At 35.0% G+C, this 27,518-nt stretch overlaps 1 protein-coding gene across 1 annotated transcript in view; it reads left to right on the top strand.

Annotated features, from left to right (window-relative positions):
* PEAK1 (pseudopodium-enriched atypical kinase 1) overlaps positions 1–27,518 on the top strand; it is a 155,950-nt gene that overhangs the window by 5,225 nt on the left and 123,207 nt on the right. Inside the window, exon 2 of the mRNA XM_008578936.1 lies at positions 8,250–8,414. The gene's annotated coding sequence lies outside the window, so the exon portion shown is untranslated. The remainder of the gene's footprint in view (positions 1–8,249; positions 8,415–27,518) is intronic.

Genomic DNA, 27,518 nt, shown 5'->3' with positions numbered 1-27,518 from the left:
CAACCCTCGGTGTCGCGCCCGCACCGCGCTCAACCAGTGAGCGGACCGGTCTCTATATGGGATCCGAACCCTCAGCGGGAGCGCCGCTGCACTCCCAAGTGCCGCACTCTACCGAGTGCGCCACCGGGCCGGCCCTAAAATTGACTTTTAAAATAAGTTTTTGAGCTTACACGTGTACAGATTCATGTAACCACCACTACAAACAAGAAACAACTAGTCCCGTCCCTCCAGAAAACTCCTTTAGGTTGTCCCTTTTTGGTCAAAATCTCTCCCTACATCTAACCCCAGGCAACTACTAATCTGTACTCCATCGCTATAGTTTTACCTATTCCAAAATACAGTATAAATGCAATTACTCAGTATATTCTCCTTTGTAGCTTCTTTTTCTCAGCTTAATATTTTGAAATTCACCTATATTATGTGTATCAGTGGTTCATTCTTTTAATTGCTTAGTAGTATTCCATTGCATGACTACATAACAATTTACTTATTCACCTATTAATGAACATGTTTGTTTCCAGTTTTTTGTTTTTTTTTAAGACTTTATTTTCTAGAGCAATTTTAGGTTCACAACAGAGTTGAGAGAAAGGTACAGAGCTATCCCATATACCTGCTGTCCCCACAAGTGTATAGGCTCCCTCACTAGCAACATCCCCCACCAGAGCGGTACATTTGTTATAATTGATGAACCTACATTGAGATATCATAATTTCCCAAAGTCCATGGTTTACATTAGGGTTCACCATTGGTCTTGTACATTCTGTGGGCTTGAACAAATGCTTAATGACATGTATCCACTATTATAGTATCATATAGAATATTTTCAGTGCCCTAAATGTCCTCTGTGTTCTACCTATTTGTCCCTTGCCCCTCCAGCCCCTGACAACCCACTGACCTTTTTACTATTTCCATAGTTTTGCCTTTTCCAGATGCTAAATAGTTAGAATTATACACTATATAGTCTTTTCAGATTGGCGCTTTGTTTCCAATTTTTAGCTATTATGAATAAAGCTGCTGTACTTTTTTTTTCAGAGAAGAGGAAAAAATTTACGTATAGATACCATAGAGACCCTGATAGTGAGCTCCTAAAGAATTCACACTTAATTCATTTTTTATGTTTTTTACTTTGAAATAACTATAAATTCATAGGAAGTCGCAAACTTAGAATTAGAGAAGTCTGTGTACCATTTACCCAGTTTCCACTATTAGTTACATCTTACGTAATTAGAGAACATATCAAAACCAGGAAATTGACATTGGTGAAAAATGAGTATATACTTCTTTGGCATTTTATCACATGTAGGTTCATGTAACCGATGCTACAATCAATATACAGAATTATTCTGTCACCACAGTGATATCTCTCATGCTACCTTTCTATAGTCACACAGACACCCACTCCCCTCTACCATCTCGCACTCTAAGAAACTACTAATCTGATCTTCATCTGTATAATCTTATCATTTTGAGAATGTATGTAAACTGACTCAGTATATAACCTAGAGATTGGTTTTTTTTTTACTCTGTGTAATGCCCTTGACATACATGCAAGTTGTGGTGTATATAACAAGAATTTGTTTCTTTTTATTGTTGATATTTGTTTCTTTTATTGTTGATATAGTTTTCCTTGGTATGTATGCACCACAGTTTATTTAACCATTCACCTGTTGTAGGATCTCTTGGTGGTTTCCAGTTTTTGGCTATTGCAAATACAGATAACTGTTGATATGTTAAGACTTGTCTGCCATTTTTTTGTTTTCTGTACTTTTTAGAATTCCATGTTGATTCACTGTAGTGTTTTAAAGAATATATCTTTGGATGGCTTTTTTGTCACTGCTCTACATATTATATTATATATATGTAACATATCCCAATCTACTGTACTACAGTTCCATCTTTTTCATTTCTTTTCTCTTTAGAGAACTTTATCCACTCTTTTGGGGGTGGGTTGGCTAGTGACAAATTCTTCTTTATCTATAAATATTTTTATTTTTTTTTTCTTCATTACCAAAGGATGTTTTTGCTGGCTAAAGAATTCTTAACAACTCTTTTATTTAGCACCTGAAAAATATTGTGCCAGTTCCATCTGGCCTCCATGGTTTTTGATGAGAAATCTGCTGTCAATAAATTGTTTTTTCTCTAGGTAAGATGTTTCTTTCTTGCTGCTTTCAAGAGTTTTTTGTTTTGTTTTTGTTCTTGGTTTTGTCTTCAGTTTTCAGAAGTTTGACTATGACATGTCTTGTCATTGATTTATTTGGGTTCATGTTGTTAGGGGTTTACTCAGCTTCTTGAATCTCTATGTTTATTTATGTATTTTGCCAAATTTGAGGACGTTTCAACCATATTTTTTCAAATAATTGTTTTCTCCTCTCCTTCTGAATCTCTAATGACATGAATATTAAATGTTTTGTTATAGTTTAATCGGTTCCTGAGGCTCTGTTCACTTTATTAAGTCTGTTTCTTTCCTGTTGTTCAGATTGTGTAAGTTCTATTACTTTATCTTTCAGTTCATTGATTCTTCTCTCTGCTCTATTCTGTTGTTGAGCTCATCCATTGACTCTTTTATTTCAATTATTGCAATTTCAGTTCTGTAATTTCATTCATTATATCTTCTCTTTCTCTGCTGAAATTTTCTATTTCTTTACTCAGATTTTCCATTTTTTCATTTGTTTTCAGTGTGTAAGTAACTGCTCACTGAAGCATTTTTATGGTGGCTGCTTTAAAATCCTTGTGAGGTCTTAGTGTTGGCAGCCATTGGTTGTCTTTTCTTATTCCAGATGTGATTTTCCTGATTCTTGGTAAGATGAGTGGTTTTCAATTAAAACCTGGTCATTTTGGATATTATGTCAAGAGATATTGCATTTTACTTAAATCTTTTGGCAGGCTACTTTTGATACTGCCCTGGGGAAAGGGTGTTCTCTCATTACTACTAGGTGGGAATATAAGTGGAAGGTTCTACTCAGCCTCCCCTAACACCAGGCAGGAGACTCCTATTACCTCTAGGAAGGAGTGGGAATTCCAGCTCACTACTATGTCTCCAATGACACCAACCCTACTGAGTAAATACCTAGCAGTGGAATTGTTTGGTAAGTTTTATTTATCTTTGAAAGAAAGAGCCAAACTGTTTTTTAAAATGGTGGTAAAATTTTTTATTCCTACCAGCAGTTTATGAGCATTTCAGATGCTCTACATCAGTATCATCCTACAGAACTTTTCAGTGATGAAAATGTTGTACTGTACCATCCAATTCAGTAGCTACTGTAATGGGCACCACAGCCCTACATCCTTGACAATATGTGAAATTGTCAGTCCTCCTAATTTTATCCTTTCTCTGTGTGTGAAGTGGTATCTTATTGTGGTTTTAACTATTTCATGTACTTGTTGGCCACTTACTTTTTATAAGGATGTTTTCAAAACAGCAGAAGTTTTGAATTTTGATAAAGTACAGTTTATCAGGTGGGTTTTTTGTTGTGGTTTTTTTGTTTTGTTTTGTTTTTATGGTTCCTTCTTATCCTAAAGTTATGAATTTTTTTCCCTGTTTTCTTTTTGAAGTTTTGTAGTTCCTTTCACTCATAGGTTTATAATGCATTTTGAGTTAGTTTTTGTATATGGTTTGAGGTGAAGGCAAAGTTCATTTTCATTCTATATAAACATCCAACCTGTTGTTCTAGCAACATTTGTTGAAAATACTTTCTTCCTAAATTGAATTACCATAACACCATGTTGAAATCAATTAACCATATAATTGTAGGTCTATTTTTGGATTCTCTATTCTGTTGCACATATCTGTATGTTTATCTGTAGGTCATAATCAAACTGTATTGACTTCAATAGCTTAATTATAAATCTAGAAGTCAGATATTATATAAGTAATCCTCGTTTTTTATATTCAAAATTATTTTGATTATTTTATTCATTTGGATTTTCATAATCATTTTAGAACCAGCTTATACATATCTACAAAGAAAAAATAATAGGATTTTGATTGGGATTGGATTAAATATATAGACCAATGTGGGGAGAATTGTCACATTAGTAATGTTGAATCTTCCAATCCATGAACATGGTATATCTCTTCATTTATTTCAATTTTCTTTAATTTGTATTGGCAGTTTATTTGGCTTTTGTTTTATAGGTCTTACACATGTTTTGTTAAACTCAAGTATTTTGTGTTTTTTAATGCTGTTATAAATGGTATTTAAATTTTTATTGCTAGATATAGAAAAATAATAGATATTGGTACATTGACTTTCTATTCTGCAGTCTTTCTACAATCATGTAATAGTTCTAATATTTGTTTTGTAGGTTATTTTCTGTTCTACTTATTTTAGTGGTTGCTCTATGATTTATAATATGCCTGTTTAACTTATTATAATCTACTACAGGTTGAACATCCCAAATCCAAAAATATGAAATCGAAAATGTTCCAAAATTAAAACTTCTTGGGTGCCATTGTGAAGCTCAAAGGAAATGCTCATTGGAGTATTACAGATTTATGATTTTCAGATTTGGGATGCTCAACTGATATTATTTTGCAAATATTCCAAACCCCCCCCCCCCAAAATTCAAAGTCCAAAACACTTCTGGTCCCAAGCATTTCAGATAAGGGATACTCAACCTATATCACATAATACCAGTTCTCATGTAAGATGTTTCAAACCATATTCTTCCATTGTTTCACAATCATCTTTTTCTCTTTGAGTTTCATTTTATATAAATTATATTGCTGTGTCTTCAAGTTCACTAACATCTTTTTTTTTTCTTCAGTGTGTGAACTACTGCTTATTCATCTAGTGAAATTTTTATTTCAAATATTATAATTTTTTACCTGTAGAAGTTTCTTTTGCTTTCTTTTGAAAATCTTCTGTTTTTGTCTTCACTATATTCCTGTTTTTATTTACATTCTCGAATATACAGTATGGTTTTCATAACCCTTTTAATGTCTTTGCCTGCTGATTCCATCATTCCTGTCATTTCCGAGTCTCTCTCTACTGATTGATATTTTTCTTGTTATGAGTCACATTTTCCTGCTTCTTAGTATGTCTAGTGGTTTTCTGTTAAATGACAAATTTTTGTGAATTTTACATTCTTGATTTCTTAATTTTGTTGTATTCCTTTAAAGAGTATTGGACTTTTCCTAATAGGCATTTTTGTTCATTACATATTAGTTTGCTCCTTTCTAGGCTTTCTTGGCTTATAAGCTCCTATCAGGCATATTTAGATTAGCCTTTATTCTAGGGCTACTTTTCCCCACTTCTATGGTGTGGCCCTTCTGAGGTCACTGCTGATTGCCTTATATAGTCAATGAGGTTTCTCCCTTCTTGCTAGAGGAAACTTGTTGAATTCTTGGCACCATGTCAGCTCTGAGAATCATTCTTGTCACAAATCCCTGTTAACTTTCCTTCTTTAGAAGTCCTTTACTGGTCTCAAGAAATTTTACCCTATCATGTACAAATTTTTATTTAGCAAAACAGTCAGGGGAATCCTTATTCAGATTACTGGGACATTTTCTCCCTTCCCTTGAACTCTGCCCATAAATTCTAGCCACCTTGGCCTTCTTGCACTTTTTTCTCTATCTCTTCAAGTCAGCAAGATTGCCAGGTTCTATTTGGGTTCTTCCTCCCTGTGCTGGAGTGGTCAGTGGCTTCCTGGCTGAGAGGTTGGGTGATGGTAGGGCTTGCTTTGTTTATTTCCCTTTTCTCAGTCAGGGATCACAGTCCTGCACTGCCTGGGTCTGAAAATAGTTTTTTCCTATATTTTATCCTGTGTTCTAGTTATTTACAATGGAATGATCATTCTGGACCTGTTTGCTCCCTCAGGATCAGAAGCAAAAGTCAAATCAATCTAGAATGAGTTTTAATAATAAAACCTTTACAAAATTCAAAAGCTGTAAAGAAATCTTTTTTTTTTTCTGACAGTTAACCATTTGTAGTGGATGGAATTATGTTCCCCCAAAACTCACCGAAGCTTGAATTGTTGTGTCCCCCAAGTTTTATCTGTTAGAAACTTCACCACCACTGTGACTGTTAAGAGGGTGGGAAATCCTATTAGGGTAATTGAAAGGTGGAGCCTTGAAGAGGTGGTTGGATTGTAGGACCATACTGTAGTGAACGGGTTAAAAATGGTGGTCAGGGGCATGGTTCTGAGGGTTTTAAAAGAAGAGAGAGGAGAGTCCTTGTTTCACAATTTTGTGGCTAAATCATCATCAAGTTCAAAATGATCAGCCTGTATTTTCACTGCCTAGTAGAAGAGAAATCAACAGTCTTCAAAAGAAGATAACAAAATCCAGAGTGTCTACAATATATCATCTATAGTGTCCCTTGTACAATAAAAAATTATTAAATATATGAAGAAAGAGAAAAAGATTACCCACAATTAAGAGAAGGAGTCAGTCCATATGCTGGAATTAGCAGACAATAACTTTAAATCAGCTATTATAAATATGGTCAAGAACTTAAAGGAAAAAGGAGACACAATGAAGAAAAATATAGAGTAACTCTGTAGAGAGAAGTAGAAACTAATTTTAAAAAGAAAAATATTCAGGATTCATAGAACTGAAAATATAATACCTGAAATGAAAAGTTCACTGGATACACTTAACAGTAGATGGAGAGATGGAAGAAGAAAGTACTAGTGAAGTTGATGACAGGTCAATAGAAGTAGCCTACCTAAAAAATGAAGAGGAAAAAGATTTTTAAAAAGGACAGATTCTCAATGACCTGTAGGATAACAAGCAGTCAAACTTATGAATATTAGAATCCCAGAGGAGAAGAGAGAAAATGGAACAAAAGTTTTTTGAAGAAATATAGGCTGAAAACTTCTCAAATTTGGTACAAAACAAAAACAAAAACTAACTTACAGAACTAAGAAGTTCTTATAATTTTGAGTGCACTTTTAATGGCTATATTATGATGGAACATCTATAAGTCCCAGGATAAAGTATTTAGAAGAAAACAACTTTGGGGACTTAGAGGAAGGTACCGCAGGAGGGACTATAAGAGGATAATAGAATACTACATTAGGACAGAGTAAGAAGACCTGAGTTCTCATTTTGGTTTTGCCATTAGCCAAACACTTACCATTGGGAAATCATTTCATTTCTCTCTTGTACTTTCTCTCTATGCATTTTCTAGGTTACCAATATTTGTGTACCCATGTGTTTGATTTTTTTTCAAAATCAAATTTAAAACTAAAATTGGCAAAAATTGCATTTTTATTCTCTAAGGACTCTTCTTATAATGAGAAGAAAACTAAGTGATTTTTCCAGTGACTGCATATGTGATCTTAGGCCTCATTGTTCCTTCAAATGTATATTGATGATACCTATATTTCCTGTTAATAGTTTTCCTACATACTGCTTAGTATTGCTATGTAGCACATTAAATGATGGCTGTAAGCACTGTAAAAACATTGGATATTGTTTTCATCATGAATTAACCAGCTGTTTTGAACTTAGATATTGTTTGAAGGTATGCTTAAAAAAAACCCTTCCATTTAAAAATGCTTTTGTTTTCTTAAAATTTATTGAAAGGTTTGATTGTGTAATATGTCAGTAAATCAGGAATTATTTTTAAATAATCACATTTATTTTCACTTTGTACTTAACTCTTCCAGTTATTTTCCTTGTACCTGGTGTTATAGAGAAAACAAATTGGGAGTTGGGCCAGTTTTGAACATATATATATTGGGTGCCCAAGAGTCAGAAGTAGGTAGGAATTTATTTATTTGGTGATGCGTAATATTTTTGAAACCAAATTATAAATGTATTTCATACTTGTGCCTAAAGTAAACTCCAAAGTGGCTAGTGAAATATTTGCATTTGGAGATAACTGTTTTCATATTTTACAGAGGCTGTACCAAAGTTGGACATTGAGACTTAGAATTATATTTTTATAAAGAAGAAGTAGAGTTTATGATTTATTGTTCGATTAATATCAATATACTTCTAGCAAAATAAATCTACAAGGACAATCAAATGAAGTCTCAGAAAAATCTCAAGTGCATCAGTGCTCTTTTATTCTTGGAAATTACTTGGTTCTTAGATATGACATGGGGAATTCTTGAGTGTATGAGGTTCTATCCATGTCTGTACCTAAGTAAGGAAGTTATTTTTAAAATGAATTAGATGAATTATAACTATTGAATGAGGATGAAATTAGGAATATCCAAAAGGAAAGAAAGATGTCCAGTATATTTGAAACTAGTTTACTCTAGTTTAGCTCTACTTTATTTTATCTTTTCTCTTGCAGTAAACATTGCTATCTTCAGAAAACAAATTAAGGAATGAGAGGCAAGGAAGAAAAGACGTTCATCTTGGAAAGACCCAAAGCACTTTGAAATTTTAAAGGAATGTAATACTAGCTGCTAAGACCACCTTTGTCACCAGAATGAATGAAGTGCTTCAAATTTAAGTGGTAACCAGAATTCTCCTATCATGTTAGGTTTCCACCAGGAACTTTTGATGACTTGAAAGGATTTCTTTTAAGTTTAAATGTTTATCTTACATATGACAAACTATAGATAAAGCTGTTAATCTTCTAACTTACTTAGCATAGTCAGGCTTATTTTGGTCCTTAATGTTTGCTCAAAAGAATTGTTTTTTTTCCCTCCAGTTATAAACCTCTTAATTTAGAAACATAAGCTTATTTGAGAAAGAATATGGTATATATTAGTACATATGAATGTTCATCATTAACCAGATATTTTTTACATTCATAGAAATAATCCAAACAACATGGTAGTGTAGTTTGTATAACATATACAAAGGTTTTTTGGTCTTATTTTCTGAACTTTATTTCATGTTGTTTTTTAGTTTCCTTACTTGACATCTGTTCTCTTGATCTTTCTCCTTTTGTATCTGAGAACTTATTTTTATTTAATCTTTTTCCTTTGCTACTCCTTCTCTCTACCTTTTAATTCTTTCAGGAATTGAGAGGTATAAAATGCTCCAGGATCTAGAATAAAAAGGAAAAATAAATTTGAAAAGATTATAAAATTTTTTCTTGTGAATTTGTAAAGATTGTTAGATTTCAAGTAGAATGGAAAGTTATATAAAGACTTAAGATCTTTATCAGTCTTCTTAAATCATCTTGATCTTAGGCCAAAATTATTTCAATATGTTTTATAAAGATTCAGATATTTGCAAATTTCTTATGGCATCCTAGTGAACAATTAAACTTTTATTCATTGGGGGCCTATTAATTTGATTTTGGAGGATAATTATTTGTTTGCTTAAGTCACTGTGTCTTGGTAGTGAATAGGTATGTAATTGATTAAAACTAGTTCCTTGCTGTGAAATGCTGGGGTTGTAAAATGTTAATCAAATAGAGTAGCATGTACTAGTCCTAATGATTGTAAGGAACACAGGACATGTTTCAAGGAAATGATTCAAGTAGATTAGTGTAATACAGGATAAATCATATACCAAAGAATGAATGTTCTAAATACTCTTCCCTGTACTAACATTAACCATTAAAAATATCTTAACAGTGATTTTTTAAAAAAATTCTCCACGTGTGGGTTAAACCTCTACTTATAGCATAATTAGAGCTTTTCTGTGATTTTTGCTACAGATAGCTGTATAGCCACATTCAGCTGGGAAACTGGAGATTCACATACAAAGAATGATGTTATGTTAGACCCTTACTGAATACCATAAACAAAGATTAATTCAAAATGGATCAAAAGACCTCAGTGTCAGAAATAACAACTATAAAATTCTTAGAAGAAAACTTAGGGCAAAAGCTTAATGACATTGGATTTGGTAATGATTTCTTGGATATGACAGCAAAGGCACAATGACAATAGAAATAGACAAATTGAGCTTCATGAAAATTTTAAAAATTTGTGTATCAAAAGACATATCAATGGTGTTAGAAGGAGATCCACAGAAAGGGAGAATACATTTGCAAATCATGTCAGGTAATGGATTAATATCCAGAATACATGGAGAAATCCTTAAACTTAACAACAAAAAAACAGACAACCTAATTCAAAAATGGACAAATGAGTTGAATAAACATTTCTCCAAAGATACACAAATATCTAATAAGCACATGAAAAGGTGTTCAACATCACTAATCATTAGGGGAATGCAAATCAAAATTACATTAGGATACCACTTTCTGCTCATTAGGATTGCTACTATAAAAAAAAAAAACCACCAGAAAATAATATTGGCAAGGATGTGGGGAAATTGAAACCATTGTGCACAATTGGTGGGAGTGTAAAATGGTAGCTGCTGTGGAAAACAATACAGCAGTTCCTCAAAAAATTAAAAATGCAGTTACTATATGATCCAGCAATTCCACCTTTGGATATTTACCCAAAAGAATTGAAAGTAGTGTGTTGAAGTGATATTTGTATACCCATGTTCATAAAAGCATTATTCATAATAGCTAAAGTGCGGAAGCAACCTAAGTGTTCATTGATGGATGAATAGATAAGCAAAATGTGGTATATACATACAATAGAGTATTATTCAGCCTTAGTGTGTTGAAGTGATATTTGTATACCCATGTTCATAAAAGCATTATTCATAATAGCTAAAATGCGGAAGCAACCTAAGTGTTCATTGATGGATGAATAGATAAGCAAAATGTGGTATATACATACAATAGAGTATTATTCAGCCAGAGAAAGGAAGGAAATTCTGATACATGCTACAACAGAGATGAATATTGAGGACATTATTCTTAGTGAAATAACCTTGTCACGAAAAGGTAAATACTGTATGATTCCACTTCATATAAGGTATGTAGAGTAGTGAAAATCATAGAGACAGAAAGTAGAATTGTGGTTGCCAGGGCTAGAAGGAAAGAGGAATGGGAGTTATTTTTTAATGGGTATAGCATTTTAGTTTTACAAGATGAGTTTTGGAGATGGAGGGTGGTAACAGTTGCACAACATTATAAATATATTTATTTCCACTGAACTATATACACTTAAAAATAGTTAAGATGGCAAATTTTGTGTTGTGTATATTTTACCTCAGTTTTTTAAACTTTGAGGAAAAAGGGCTATGTATAATACAATGTTTCTCTCTCTCTCTTTTTTTTTTCCCTGAGGATGATCTGGAAAGATGTTTACCAAAATGTCAGTAGTGTTTTTAACTGGGTAGTGGGTCTCTAGTTAATTTTGCATTTTTTATGCTGTTATGGAATATGTAAATGTTTTACAACCAGCTTGTATTGTTTTTAAAATTGGAAAATAAATGTTATTTTTATTTCAAAGCAAAAATAAATAAAGCATAGAACTAGAATAGGTGACATGCTCTAGACAATAGTAGAGATATGCTGTTGTGTTGTGGCTTTGTTCCTGCTACCTAATGTGCCACTGTCTTTCTGTCAAATCTGCATTGTGTTTTGGAAGAATGTGATCCCATTATTCTTTAGTTTCACAAATGAATGTTTAAGACTTTTGTTGGAAAACAATTATTTCTGTGGGCTTACATCTGCTCTAACATTAGATTTTAAAAATTCTTTATGGGCCGGCCCGGTGGCGCACTGCTACAGTGCGCCGCTTGGGAAGCGTGGCGGCGCTCCTGCCGAGGGTTCGGATCCCACATACAGACCGGCCGCTCACTGGCTGAGCGAGGAGCGGGGGCAACGCCGAGGGTTGCGATCCCGTTGCCGGTCCCGGTCTGGTATGGGCGCGACACTGAGGGTTGCGATCCATTGCCGGTCACAAAAAAAGACAAAAAGACAAAAAAAAAAAAAAATTCTTTACTACTGCGATAGTTGCAGCAGAAATATTCTCTGGTAGAGTAATGACCAAGAAATGAATGTATCATGTGGTAGAAATTCTCCTTCCACATATGCATTGCCAGCAAGACAACATTGCTATGTATTAAGAAGCCAGTCATGTTGTGTGGGAAGAGTTAGCCTCTGAAAACAAAATTATGAGATGATCTAGAAAGAGGATGTTTATCTGGGCTTTTTTTTTTTAGAAGTTACTTCACAAAGGGCCTCATCCTGGGGTGAAGGATGATGGAAGGAGAGGTAGGGACCTGTAGCAGTTGTGAAGGAGAGGGTTAGTGTGGGTGTTCAGAACACATTTTTACCTTTTGATTCATTGTGCCAGCTATAATTAGCAGTAAATATTTCAAGTCAATTACAATCAGTTGGAATATCACTAAACATATGAGGTAATTGAATACCATAATAAATGCAGATATCCCCATTGCTTCTGTTAGTAGAAGGGAAGTTTACCTACCATGTTCTTACAACAGTGAAAAACTGGAAATCTGCAAAAATGCCTGTTAGATGAGTCAGTTATTCCCAATCCCTCTAGTACTTTAATTCTGAAGTAATTATCCCCATGTGCTAGCAAAAGAATAATAGAGAAAAAAATTAGCATTATCATTTTCTGGCTTGTCCCTTTTGACAACAATTCTGGCACATGGTCACAGGAAAACTTATCTACAAATGCCAAATTATGAAAATGAAAATAAACTTGATCCTTAATAAACTCATTCTTCTTGGAGTCAGGCCCAGCTTTTGTTTTCTTCCATTGGTTTGGCATATAAAAAGGAAGGAAAACAAAACATTCTGGTGCTATAGGCCATTGTATACTTTGTCCTAAAGCACAGGTATGTTTCATATGAGGACTGTTGAAAGGGAAAGAAGACATAGATCCTTTGCTTAGATGCAAAAGGGAAAAACACACAATCAGTATCTTTATTTCCAGATATAGTTCTTTTTTTTTTTTTTTTTTTTTTTTTTTTGTCTTTTTCATGACTGATAAGGGGAGCACAACCCTTGGTGTGGTGTCGCCCACACTGCGCTCAGCCAGTGAGCACACTGGCCAGTCCTATATAGGATCCGAAACCGTGGTGGGAGCGTTCGCTGCATTCCCAGCGCCGCACTCTCCCGAGTGTGCCACGGGGTCAGCCCACCAGATATAGTTCTTAACTAGCATTTCATATCCACCCCACTGCACATCTGCCAAGAATGGAAAAGCACCAAAACTCCTGGACAGTCATGCACACCCTCCCAAATCATTAGGCAGGTGTTCACAAAAAAAGGTGCCAACCACAGTGATACCTGTGAGTATAGTTATAACAGAAACAAAAGCAGAAATTATATGTGTTAGCAAGGATGTAGAGAAATTGAACCCTCTTGTACAATGATGGTGGGAATGTTAAATGTTTCAGGCCCTATGATAAAGTTTGGTGGTTTCTCAAAAAGCTAAACGTAGAATTACCATATGACCCATCAGTTCCACTTCTTGGTATGTACCCAAAAGAAATGGAAACAGGGTCTCAAACAAATTTTTGCACATAAATGTTCATAGCAACACTGTTCACAGTAGCCAAAAGGTGAAAACAACCCAAATGTTCATCAGCAGATGAATGGATAAACCAGTTGTGGTAAGTCAGTAACAGAACCATACCTGAAAAATCTCTAAATATTTGGAAAATAAGCAATCTTCTTCCAAATGATGCTTGGGTCGAAAAGGACCTCAAGGAAAATTATAAAATACTTTTAATTGAATGGAAATGAAATCACAACATATGAAAGTTTGTGTGATGCTGCCGAAGCAGTGGGAAATTTCTAACATGTTAAATGTCTGATTAGAAAGGAGGAAACGTCTCAAATCAACGACTTAAGATTTCACTTTAAGAAGGAGAAAAAGCTGAGCAAATTAAACCAAAAGTAAACATAAGGAAGGAATTAAGAACAGAAAACACTGAAATAGAAAACAGAAAAGCAATAAATAGAGAAATAGGTGAAAACAAGAGCTGGTTTTTTGAGACGAATAAAATTAACCCTTTAACCAGGCTGATCAGAAAAACAGAGAAAAGACATAAACTACTAATGTCAGGGATGAATGGGAGGACATTACTACAGATCTTACAGATATTAAAGGGATAATAAGGGAGTAATATGAACAAAACGTTGTTCCCATAAACTCAAAACTTTAAATGGAAAAATTTCTTGATAGACCTAAACTACCAAAGCTCACTGAAGAAAATAATAGATAACCTGAATAGTCCTATATGTATTAAAGAAATTGAATTTAGGGTTCAAAACTTCTCACTGAAGAAAACTCTAGGCCCAGATGCCTTTACTGGCAAATACTACCAAGGAAGTATTCAGTGAAGAAATAATATCATTCTACACAAACTCTGCCAGGAAATAAAAGAAGATGGAACACCTCCTAACTCTATGAAGTCAGTATTATCATGATATCAAAACAAGTTAAATAGATTACAAGAAAGAATAGTACAGACATAGCTACAAAAATCCTCAAGAGAATAATAGCAGATCAAATCAGCAATATATAAAAAATAATAATACATTATGACTAAGTAGGCTTTATCATGAGAATTCAAGGTTGTTTTAATGTTCAGAATGAAAGGGGGCAATTCACCATATCAAAAAATTTAAAAAAAAAAAAAAGATCTCAATGGTTAGATACCACATCATTTCATAACAAAAAATTTCAGCAAACTAGGAATAGAAGGAATTTTTCTCAGCCTGGTAAAGTGCAAATATAAATACACTACAGCTACTATTATATTTAATGATGAAAAACTGAATGCTTTTTTCCTAAGATTGGGAACAAGGCAGAAATATCATAGCCAATTCACTAAGGCAAGAAAAAGGAAATAAAATGAATGTGCAGACTGAACAGGAAGAAGTAAAGCTGTCTGTATTTGCAAATGAAATCATTTTCTATCAGAAAATCCCAGAAAATCTACCAAAACAAATATATTAGAATTAATAATAAGTTAATTAGCAAAGTCACAGGATTCAGTCATATAAAAATCAATCATATTTCTTTGGGAACAAGGCAGAAATATCATAGCCAATTCACTAAGGCAAGAAAAAGGAAATAAAATGAATGTGCAGACTGAACAGGAAGAAGTAAAGCTGTCCGTATTTGCAAATGAAATCATTTTCTATCAGAAAATCCCAGAAAATCTACCAAAAAAAATATATTAGAATTAATAATAAGTTAATTAGCAAAGTCACAGGATTCAGTCATATAAAAATCAATCATATTTCCATGGACTATTAACAATTAGAAATTGAAATTATAAAAACACCATTTACAGTAGCTCTATGAAACCTGAAATACGTAAGTATAAATCATATAAAATATGTACAACATCTGTGCTGAAAACCTACAGAGCCACTGATGAAATCAAAGAAGATCCCAATAAATGGAGAGAGATACTGTGTGTAACTATTGGAAGAGTCAATATTGTTAAAGATGTCAGCTCTCAAATTATTCTATAGATCATATGAAATCTCTATCAAAATCTTAGCAGGAATTTTTTTTGTAGTAGTTTACAAGCTAATTCTAAATTTTCCTGGGAGGAAGGTGAAGGAACTAGAAAAGTCAAAACAATTTTGAATAGAAACAAAGTTGGAGGACTCACATTATCTGATTCAATACTTAGTAAAAACCTGCAGTAATCAAATAGTGTATTATTGTTAAAAGGATAGATACATAGGTCTGTGGAAAAGAATAAACAGTACAGAAGTAGACACACTCAACTGATTTTTGACAAAGGTGCAGAGGTACTACAATGAAAAAAGATTAATCTTTTTAACAAATGGTACTGGAGCAGTTAGACATCTATTTAAAACAAAACACAACAACAAAAAAGAACCTTGGCCCATACTTTGGCATGGGCCTTGGAGATAAATGAAAAAGTAGATGGTGAGAGATTCACTTTGTAGATGTAGAGGAAGAAATAATACTGCAAAGAGAATTGAAACACTGATGAAATGGTAGAAGGAATTATTTAAAGACAAATCTTTTGACTAAGGCGCATTATATATTGTAGGAAATTTGTATATGTTATGAATAAATACAGATTAATTTATTCATTATCTCATTAAACACCCTCCTCTTCACAGAGTACTGTGTTAGATTGGAGGGGTGTTATCATATATAAATAATAACAAAATATTAAGTGCTATCATAGTAGTGCCAGGAGAGCCCAGAAGAGGGAGCAGCAAATACCCACACTCATCCTGAATGGGCCTCCTTAGACGCCCCGTGATCTCTGAGTGTAGAAGGTAACTAAAAGCTGGAGTATTCTGAGCACTGAAGAATGTTAATTGATCCACTCTCCTTTTGAGGACTTTGAGAAATTGTTGTTAATGTGATAGCTAAAGTTCAATATGGCATCTTTTTCGTCTGTTGCCACTTGAATCTGTGATAATTACCTCAAACTCAAAGAATAGACAAAGTGAAGGACCTGATGTAGTTTCCTTCTGTCCTTCCTTTTTGCTGTCATTTGATCTACTTTCAAGTGGGTTGTCTTTCTCTTGCCTCTAGTTGCTAGCCACTTTATACCATCCTATCACACAAGGAAATCAAAGGAATTTTTTCAATGACCACCAAAACTCTGTAGGAATGAAAGAAGGTTTTTTTCATAAATGAGTCTACATTACACTCCACACACATGGAAAAGAGAAGAGGAGTTGCATGTGATCACTTTTGCCAACTTGCTGTACATTTCTAATGTACATTCTCATCTCTCTTTGAATGATTATTCATTGGTACTTGTGCTCACACTTTCCTTAAAGCAAGTACTACTTTTGTTCTGCCCCAGTCTTCTATCATGTAGCAAAAACGTTGGTGGAGATTGCTTTTCCATAAAAAGAACTGTGCCACCTACTCTTCAAATGCCACTTATTAAGAAAATCATTGATTGATTTTTCCTGGGGAATAAATTAGGCTTTCCCCTGAGATTAGAAATAAATAAATAATGGGATGTAAAGAATGAAGATGGCTGTGTATTATGAGGAAAATATTTATGCAGTTGTCATGGAAACAACATGTAGGCATTCAAACAGGAGCTTATGATATCTCTGTATTTGTCAAATATAAATCAGATATGAGTTGCATTCATTCTCTTTCTTGGCCCAAATTTAGTCTGACACATATGGTTATGTAAAATAAGCTCCTGCTTTAGTATATTTGCTTAATATTTGTAAGAATCTGGCAATACAAAGGATGCCATGTTTTAAAATCATATTCTTGAGACATAGAAATAAAAGTACAGAAAGTGATTCTCAGCAAATAATTCCCTCAAACAAATGGCAGCACAAACACAGAGGGACTTTCATAATTATCAGAGCTAATTAATTTTTCTTAATTGAAACATATTCACAATGTTTGACTTAGCTATTTGGTACTAGCTAATTATTATGAGTTGAAAATGCATAGTTCGATAGTATGTTCTTATTTAATGCATGTGATTTCATTTCTGAACTGGAATGAGGCAGAACAGGCAGCGTTTTGAATGATGATTATACTTTTCTGTCAGAAGGAATGAGTTGCCTTCAATTTCATACTTTGTAAGTGAGGCATGATAGAAATCTAGAGAGGGTGTACATAGATTATGAGGATATGGAGAATTTGACAAGAATTTCCAGAGCTTGAACTTTGTTCAGTAACTAATTCCAAAGATAATACAGAAAACACAAACCTGACTTGAATCTACTGCCTTTTAATGGGCACACGAACTAGAACAATATGAAAATCTAAAAATGATTAGAATAGACTCCTTTCATGAAAAATAGTGTTACCCACTTAATTCCAATGACATCCTTTCATGCCAACTTTGTTAGCCATTTCATAGCCCATCAGTTTACCACCCTGTGTATTTTCTCTTCTCTTAGATTTCCTCAAACACATGCACTTTATAAGCACATAACCTAGATACTTAATGTTTTCTTAAAGCAGTAATTGCTTACATAGTCCAAGAAACACAATAGTAGTTTAATAAGAGCAAATACAGATTGAACAATGGGAAAGGGCTGATCAGAGAAGGCTTTTCAGAGGAGGTAAGTTGTAAGTCAAAATTTAAACATAAAAGACATTTCTAGAGGGCATTTGGACAGTATGTATCAAAAAATTAAAAATGTATGTATCCTTTCATCCAAAAAATTGTATTTCCAACAATTTATCTTAAGGAAATAAAGATGTGTACAAAGAATGAATTAGAATGTTTGCAAAGTCCTTTTTATAATAGAGAATACTGGAAGCACCTTAAACATAAGTACGAAGGAACAGATAAATAATTTTAGGAGAAATCCAGAAAATAAGTGTACCCATTTAAGATGATGTTATAGGAGAATATTTATTGATATAGAAAAATATTCATGATATGTTGTTCACTGAATAAGAGCAAGAATTTGATTGGAATTGTATTAAATATATAGATCAGTTTAAGGAAAATTGGTATCTTTACTATGTTGGGTCTTCCAATGGATGAACATAGTATTTCTTTCTATTTATGTCTTTTCTTTCTTTTATTAGCCTTTTTTATAGTTCTCAGCCTACAGCTTCTGTACCTGTTTTCTTAGATTTATATCCAAGGATTTCTTTTTTATGTTTTTCCATTTGGAGGTAATCTGAAAAGTATTTTTAAAATTTTTGTTTCCATTAGTGTATTGCTTGTATATGGAAATGCAATTCATTTTTATATGTTGACCTTGTGTCCTACAAGCTTAAAATATTAAATCTAAAAGGTTTTTTATAGATTCTTTAGGTTTTTCCATGTACACTATGATGTCATGAAATTGGCATAGTTTTACATTTTTTTTCCAATCTGTATGCCTTTTAGTTCTTTTTCTTGCCTTGTTCCACTGGTAGGACTTTCAGAATATGTAAAATAGGAATAATAAGAGTGCAGGCATCCTCATTTTGTTCCCTCTTTTCAGGAGGAAGCAGTCACTTTTCACTATTAAGTATGATGTTAGCTATAGGTTTTTTAGATAACCTTTAATCATGTTGAAGTTCCTTCTTGTTCCTAATTTGCTGAGAGTTTTCATTATGAATGGATGCTGGATTTTGTCAAATAACTTTTTATACTTATTGATATGATCATATGGATTTTCTTCTTTGAGCTGTTAATATAGTGGGTTACATTGATTAATTTTTAATATTAGATTTTATTTATATTCCTGGGGTGAACCTCACTTCGTTGTGATGCATTATTTTTGAAAAATTTACTGAAACATTTTGTTGAGGACTTTTGTGTTTATGTTTATGAGGGATATTGATCTGTAGTTTTGATTGATTGCTTACTTTTTCTTGGTCCAGTATTGCCTGGTTTTTGGCATCAGAGTAAAGCAGATCTCATAAAATGAATTGGAAATATTCCCATTTCTTCCAGTTTTTGGAATAGATGGTCCAGAATTGGCATCACTTCTTCTTTAAATGTTTGCTAGAATTTGCCAGTTAAACGATCTAGTCCAGGAGATTTTTGTGTATATGGGAAGTTTTCTGGTTTGTTTGGTTGGTTTTTAAATTTTTTTAATTTAAAGACTTTATTTTTATAGACCAGTTTTAGGTTCACAGCAAAATTAAAAGGAAGGTACGGAGATTTCCTGTATACCCCCTTTCTCCACATATTCATAGCCTCCCCCATTATCAACATCTCCCACTAGATTGGTATATTTGTTATAGTTGGTGAACCTGCATTGACACATCGTAATCACACAAAGTCCATAGTCTGCGTTGGGGGTTCACTCTTGGTGTTGTACATTCTATGGGATTGGACACATGTATAATGACATGCATCAACCATTATAGTATCATATAAAGTATTATCACTGCCCTGAAAGTCCTCTAAGCTCGACGTATTGATCTCCACCTCCCTCCAGTCCCTGGCAACCACTGATCTTTTTAATGTATCCATATTTTTGCCTTTTCTGGAATGTCTTATAGTTGGAATCATACAGTATGTAGCCTTGTCATATTGGCTTCCTTCATTTAGTAATATGCATTTGTTTCCTCCACGTCTTTTTTTAATTTTATTTTTTAAATTCTTTAAATTTTAATTTATCAATATACAATATAGTTGATTTTCGTGTCTCTTTATCAATTCCTCTGTTTCCTCCCTCCCTCTTCCCCCTCCCCCCATCAACATCATATCTGTTTACATGTCTTAACAAAATCAAGGAGTTGTTGTGATTGTTGTGTCTTCTTCCCCCTGCCCCTGTTCATTTGTTTATTTACTTTTTAATTTTTATTAGCTCCCACAAATAAGTGAGAACATGCGGTATTTCTCTTTCTGTGCCTAGCTTATTTCACTTAATATAATTTTCTCTAAGTCCATCCATGTTGCTGCGAGTGGTAGTATTTCATTTTTTTGTAACAGAGTAGTATTCCATTGTGTAGATATACCACATTTTCCTTATCCACTTTTCTGTTGATGGGCATTTAGGCTGGTTCCAACTCTTGGCTATTGTAAATAATGCTGCAATAAACATGGGAGTGCAGGTGTCTCTTCAACATGACGATTTCCATTCCTTTGGGTATATACCCAACAGTGGAATAGCTGGGTCATGTGGTAGATCTATCTGTACTTGTTTGAGGAACCTCTATACTATTTTCCATAAAGGCTGAACCATTTTGCAGTCCCACCAACAGTGTAGGAGGGTTCCTTTTTCTCTGCATCCTCACCAGCGTATGCCATTCTCAGTCTTTTGGATATTAGCCATCCTAACTGGAGTGAGATGGTATCTCAAAGTGGTTTTTTTTTTTTTTTTTTTTGTCTTTTTCCGTGTCCGGCAACGGATCACAACCCTCACTGTCGCCCCCGTACCGGACTGGGACCGGCAACGGGATCGCAACCCTGTGATGACATATAATGTTGAGCATCCTTTTTTTATTACTATATCGTCATTACACAATATAATCATTTTTTGTGGCCCTTTACCAATTTCTTGCTAACCCCCTCTTCCTCTTTCCCACCTCTGGTGGCCTCAGTTCCATTCTCTCCTTCTGAAAGTTCAGTGAATTATTGTGGTGGTTGTATCTTTCCTTCTCTTTTTTATTTATTTGTTTATTTATTTTAGCTCCCACTTATGACAAAGGACATGTGGTATTTCAGTTTCTGTAACTGGCTTATTTTGCTTACCATAATTTTTTCTGAGTTCATACATGTTGCTGCAAATGGCAGAAATTCATTCCTTTTTATGACGGAGTAGTAGGAGTAGTATTTCACTATGTGTATGTACCACATTTTCCTTATCCAGGTGTCTGTCAATGAACACTTATGCTGGTTTCAACTCTTAGCTATTGTTAAGTAGAGCTGTGATAAACATGGGAGGGCAGGTGTCCCTTTGACATGATGATTTTCATTCCTTTGGGTATACACCCAGCAGTTGGATTGCTTGATCATATGGCAGTTCTATCTGCAGTTGTTTGAAGAATCTCTGTACTGTTTTCCATAATGGTTACACCTATTTACAGTCCCACCAACAGTGTGGGAGAATTCCCCTTTCTCTGCATCCTTGCCAGTATTTGTTATTCTCTTTTTTTGATAATGGCCAGTCTAACTGGCATGAGATGATATCTCAGTGTGGTTTTGATTTGCATTTCCCTGATGCTGAGTGATGTTGAGCATTTTTTCAAGTACCTGTTGCCATTTGTATATCTTCCTTTGAGAAATGCCTATTCAGCTCCCCTGCCCATAATTTAATCAAGTTACTTGTTTTTTTACTGTTAACTTGTTTGAGTTCCTTGTATATTCTGGATATTAATACTTTGTCAGATGCTTAGTTTGTGGATATTTTCTCTCACTCTGTAGGTTGTCTTTTGACTCTGTTAATTGTTTCTTTTTCTGTGCAGAAGTTTTTTAGTCTGATATAATCCTATTTATTAATTTTTTTCTTTTGTTAGCTGTGCTTCTGGGGTCTTATCCATAAATTCTTTGCTAAGTCCTACTTTCTGAAGTGTTTCCCCTATGTTTTCTTTTAGGAGTTTTATCGTTTTGGGTCTTATATATAAGTCTTTAATCCATTTTGTGTTGATTTGGTATATGGCAAGAGGTACAGATCTAGTTTCATTCTTTTACATTTGGATGTCCTGTTTTCCCAGCACCACTTATTGAAGAGAGAGTCCTTTCCCCAGTGTATGCTCCTGTTGCCTTTGTCAAATATCAGTTGGCTGTAAGAATGTGGATTGATTTCTGTGTTCTCTATTCTGTTCTGTTGATATGAGTGTCTGTTTTTATGCCAGTACCATGCTGTTTTGGTTACTATAGCTTTGTAGTACAACTTGAGCTCAGATAGTATAATGCTTCTGTCTTTATTTTTTTTGCTGAGGATTGCTTTGGCTATTTGGGGTCATTTGTTGTTCCATATGAATATTAGGATTTCCTTCTCTATTTCTGTGAAGAATGTCATTGGTATTTTGATGGGGATTGCAAATCTGTAGATCACTTTGGGTAGTATGGACATTTTCACCATGTTAATTTTGCCAGTCCGATAGCATGGATGTCTTTCCATCTTTTTGTGTCCTCTTTAATATCTTTCAGCATTGATTTGTATTTCTCATTGTAGAGATCTTTCACCTCCATGGTTAAATTGATTCCTAGGTAATTTGTGTTTTTTGGTCACTATTGTAAATGAGATTGTTTTCTTGATGGTTTTTTTCCTGCTAGTTTGAAATTGAAGTATAAAAATGCTACTGATTTTTGTGCATTGATTTTGTATCCTTCAGCTTTACTGAAATTGTATATCAGCTCTAAGAGTTTTTTGGTAGTGACTTTATGTTAGGATCATGTCATCAGCAAAAAGGGACAATTTGACTTCATCTTTTCCAATCTGAATGCCCTGTATTTATTTCTCTTGCCTTATTGTTCTGGCTTACACTTCCAATACTATGTTATGTAGAACTGGTGAGAGTGGGCATCTTTCTCTTGTTCCTGTCCTTAAGGGGAAAAAACTTTCAGCTTTTCCTTACTGAGGATGATATTGGTGGTCAGTTTGCTGTATATGGCTTTTATTGTGTCGAGATGCTTTCCTTCTGTATACCTAATTTGCTGAGAGTATTTACCTGAGACAATTTCAATTTTTTTTTTTTTGTCTTTTTTTTTTTTTTCCATGTCCGGCAACGGATCGCAACCCTCAGTGTCGCCCCCGTACTGGACTGGGACCGGCAACGGGATTGCAGCCCTCGGTGTTGCTCCCGCGCCTCGCTCAGCCAGTGAGCGGGAACCGGTCTGTATGTGGGATCCGAACCCTTGGCGGGAGCGCCGCCACGCTTCCCAAGCGGTGCACTATAGCAGTGCGCCACCGGGCTGGCCTGACAATTTCAATTTAAAAAAATTTTTGAGACTTGATTTGTGACCTAACATTTAGTTTATCATGGCGATTGTTAGGATGTATATGAGAAGAATGTATATTCTGTAGTTGTTGGATGAAATATTCTGTAGATACCTGCTAGGTCCAATTGTTCTAAAGTGGTATTTAAACCTTTGTTTCTCTGTTTATTTGTTACCTACATGATCTGTCCAATGCTGAGAGAGGGCTGTTCAGACCCCCAACTATTATTGTATTGGTGTTTATCTCATTCTTTAGGTCTGATAATGTTTGCTTTATATATTTGGGTGCTCCAGTGTTGGGTGCATATATATTTATTATGTCTCCTTGCTGGATAGATCCCTTTATCTTTATATAATGGCCTTCTTTGTGTGTTTTTATGATTTTTGGCTTAAAGTCTATTTTATCTTGATATAAGAATAGCTACTCCTGCTCATTTTTGGTTTACATTTGTGTCCTATATCTTTTTGCATCCCTTCACTATTAGTCTGTGTGTGTCTTTACAGGTGAGGTGAGTCTCTTGAAGACAGCATACTGTTCGGTATAGCTTTTTAATCCAGTCTGTTAGTCTGTGTCTTTTGAGTGGGGAGTTTAATCCATTTACATTTAGGGTTGTTAATAACAGTATTGTTTTATTGCTGTCATTTTATCAAGTTTTGTTTGGATGTTTTAAACACTTTTTGTTCCTTTCTTTTCCTTCTATTGTTCATCATTGACATTTGTTGGTGTTTTGAGATAGTAAGATTTAGTTTCTTTCTCTTTCTCATTTGCATTTTTGTTCTACCAGTTGGTTTTGTTCTTTCTAATGTATTGATGGTAGTAATTATCATTTTTCAGATTCTAGATGCAGGACTCCCTTGAAGATTTCTTGCAGGGCTGGTCATGTGGTGGGGAACTCACACAGTTTTTGTTTATCTGGGGGAATATACTATTTCTCCTTCATTTCTGAAGGGTAATCTTGGTGGGTATAGTATTCTTGGCTGGCAGTTTTTTGTTTTAGTACTTTGAATATATCACCACTTTTTCTTCTGGCTTGTAGAGTTTCTGTTGACAAGTCTACTGTTAGTCTGATGGGGGATCCCTTATAGGTGACTATTATCTTGCTTCTTTTACAATTCTCTCTTTTTCTTTGAGCTCTGCTAGTTTGAATATAATGTATCTCGGAGAGAATCTTTTTGGATTGAATCTGTTTAGGAATCTTTGAGCTTCCTGAATCTGAAGGTCCATGTCTCTTCCTATATTTCGGAAGTTTTCATTATTATTTGGCTGAATAGGTTTTTCATGCCTTTTCCTTTCTCCTCCCCTTTTGGAACACCTGTGATTCTGATGTTTGTGTGCATAAGGTTGTTTCTCTTAGATTTTCTTCATTTTAAAAAAATTCTTTCTTCCTTTTTTTTTTGTCCACTTGTGTTATTTCAAAAAGACTATCTTCAAGATCAGAAATTCTTCTTCCCAGTTTTGCTTGCTCTAACCTGCTCCTTAAGTTCTGAATTGTGTTTTTTATTCCATTGAATGAATCCTTCAGTTCCAGTAGTTCTGCTACATTCTTTTTGAAGGTATTATCTCCTTCTTCATATACTTGATATTTTTTCTCATTGCATTATGTAGTGTAACTGAATCTTGTCATATCTCATTGTGTTTCCTTAAAATTGTTGCTCAGAATTCCTCTTCAGTCATTTCAAAAGTTTTCTGCTCTTTGGGGTCTGGTAGTTGAGAATTACTAAATTATTTCGATGTGTCATATTTTCTTGGTTTTTGGTATTTGTGATACCTCTACATTGGTTTCTGGTCATCTGCTACAGCAGTTGCATCTTTTATTACTCTCAAGTGGTTTTGATGAAAGAGACTTCCTTTTCTTTTTGCGGTCTTTGCTGGTGACTGTCTGTGTCAATGCAGTCGACTGGGCAACAGTTCACCTGCATGGTGGGTACTGTGGCACTGAGCCACCCTTGTGGCAGCAGTGGCTTTGGTGGTGGCCGTGGTGGGCCACCTGCATGGAAGTGGTGTTTTTGGTGTGTTCCTGACTCTGTTGGGTGGGGTATGCTGCCCTGGCTCCTGAATAGGAGCTGGGTTATTCTCCTGCCTTTGGCCATGTGGTGGGGGCTACCCGCAGCTCCTGCCTTGGACCCTGGGCATGCTCTTGCCCTCTGCTAGGTGGTAGAAGCTACCTGCAGTTTCTTTCTAGGACCCCAGGCATCTGGAACATCCTTTCAAGATGCTTATTTGTCATCTGTGTATCTTGTTTGTGGAGGTGTATGTTAAGGTCCTTGGTCCATTTTTTAATCAGCTTGTTTTCTTATTCTTGAGACTTAAGAATTCTTTTTATAGTTTGGATAACTGTCCTTTTTCAAGTATGTCTTTTGCAAATATCTTCTACCAGTATGTGGCTTGTGTTCTCTTTCTCTTCACAGTATTTTTCACAGAGCAGTAGTTTTTAATTTTAATGAAGTTCAGCTTATCAGTTCTTTCTTTCATCAATCATGCCTTTGGCATCATGCCTAATAAGTCATCACCAAACCAAAGGTTAACTATATTTACTCCTTTGTTATCCTATAGGTGTTTTGTAGTTTTCTGTTTTATATTTAGTTCAATGATTCATTTTGAGTTCATTTTTGTAAGTGTGTAAGATTTGTGTTTAGATTCACATTTTTGTATGTGGATGTACAGTTTGTTCCAGCACCATTTGTGGAAAAGAGTGTATTTTCTTCATTGTATTTCCTTTGCTCCTTTCTGAAAGATTAGTTGACTATATTTATGGTTTTATTTCCAGGCTGTCTATTCTGTTCCGTAAATGTATTTGTCTATTCTTTTGCCAATACCACACTGTGTTAATTACTTTAGCTTTATAATAATTCTTGACATCAGATAATGTCTATCCTCCAACTTTTTAATTCTCTTCAATATTGTATTAAGTTTTCTGTATCTTTTGCCTTTCCATATAAACTTTATAATTAGTTTGTCAATATCCACAGTATAACTTGCAGAGATTTTTTTTTTCCTTTTTGTCTTTTTTCGTGTCTGGCAACGGATCGCAACCCTCAGTGTCGCGCCCGTATCGGACCAGGACCGGCAACGGGATCGCAACCCCCGGTGTCGTTTTGTCTTTTTTCGTGTCCGGCAACAGATCGCAACCCTCAGTGTCGCGCCCGTATCGGACCAGGACCGGCAACGGGATCGCAACCCCCGGTGTTGCTCCCATACCTCGCTCAGCCAGTGAGCGGCCGGTCTGTATGTGGGATCCGAACCCTCAGCGGGAGCGCTGCTGCGCTCCCAAGCGGCGCACAGTGCGCCACTGGGCCGGCCCCTGTTTTTCTCTTTTTGATAATAGCCAGTCTAACTGAGGTGAGATATCTCAGTGTGGTTTTGATTTGCATTTCCCTGATGGCTGAGTGATGTTGAGCGTTTTTTCATGTATCTGTTGGCCATTCATATATCTTCCTTTGAGAAATGCCTATTCAGCTCCTTTGCCCATTTTTAATCGGGTTCTTTTTTTACCGTTAAGTTGTCTGAGTTCCTTGTATGTTCTGGATATTAATCCTGTGTTGGATGCATAGTTTGCACATATTTTCTCCCACTCTGTAGGTTGTCCTTTTGCTGTTAATTGTTTATTTTGCTGTGCAGAAGCTTTTTAGTTTGATATAATCCCATTTGTTTCTTTTTCCTTTTGTTGCCTGTGCTTTGGGGGTCATATTCATAAACTTTTTGCCCAGTCCTACTTCCTGAGGTGTTTCCACTATGTTGTCTTTTAGGATTTTTATAGTTTCAGGTCTTATATTTAAGTCTTTAATCCATTTTGAGTTGATGTTGGTATATGGTGAGAGGAACAACTAGGTAAGGGAAATGTGGTATATTTACACAATGAAATACTACTCTGCCACAGAAAAAGAATGAAATACTGGCATTTGCAGCAACATCAATAAACTTAGAGAAAATTATGTTAAGTGAAAAAGCCAGGCACAGAAAGAGAAATACCACGTCCTCACTCATAAGTGGGAGCTAAAAAAAATTTTTTTTTAAAAGAAAGAAAAAGATACAACAATCACAATTATATGTTTATATGTTGAACTTTCAAAAGGAGAGAACAGGACTGAGGTACCAGAGGTTGAAAGAGGGAGGGGTCAGAGAGAGAAGGGAGGAATTGGTAAAGGGCCATGAAAAATGATTATGTTGTATAATTTATTTATTTATTTTTGTCTTTTTCCGTGTCCGGCAACGGATCGCAACCCTCAGTGTTGCCCCCGTACCGGACCGGGGACCGGCAACGGGATCGCAACCCCCGGTGTTGCTCCCGCGCCTCGCTCATCCAGTGAGCGGGAACTGGTCTGTATGTGGGATCCGAACCCTTGGGTGGGAGCGCCGCCGCGCTTCCGAAGCGGCGCACTATCCAGTGCGCCACCAGGCCAGCCATGTTGTATAATGTTGAATATACTAATTATC

The sequence above is a fragment of the Galeopterus variegatus genome, unplaced genomic scaffold (assembly GCF_000696425.1).
Source record: "Galeopterus variegatus unplaced genomic scaffold, G_variegatus-3.0.2 Scaffold1786, whole genome shotgun sequence".
Lineage (NCBI taxonomy): Eukaryota > Metazoa > Chordata > Mammalia > Dermoptera > Cynocephalidae > Galeopterus > Galeopterus variegatus.
Note: the sequence above shows the minus strand (reverse complement) of the source record. Positions and strands in the feature narration are given on the sequence as shown.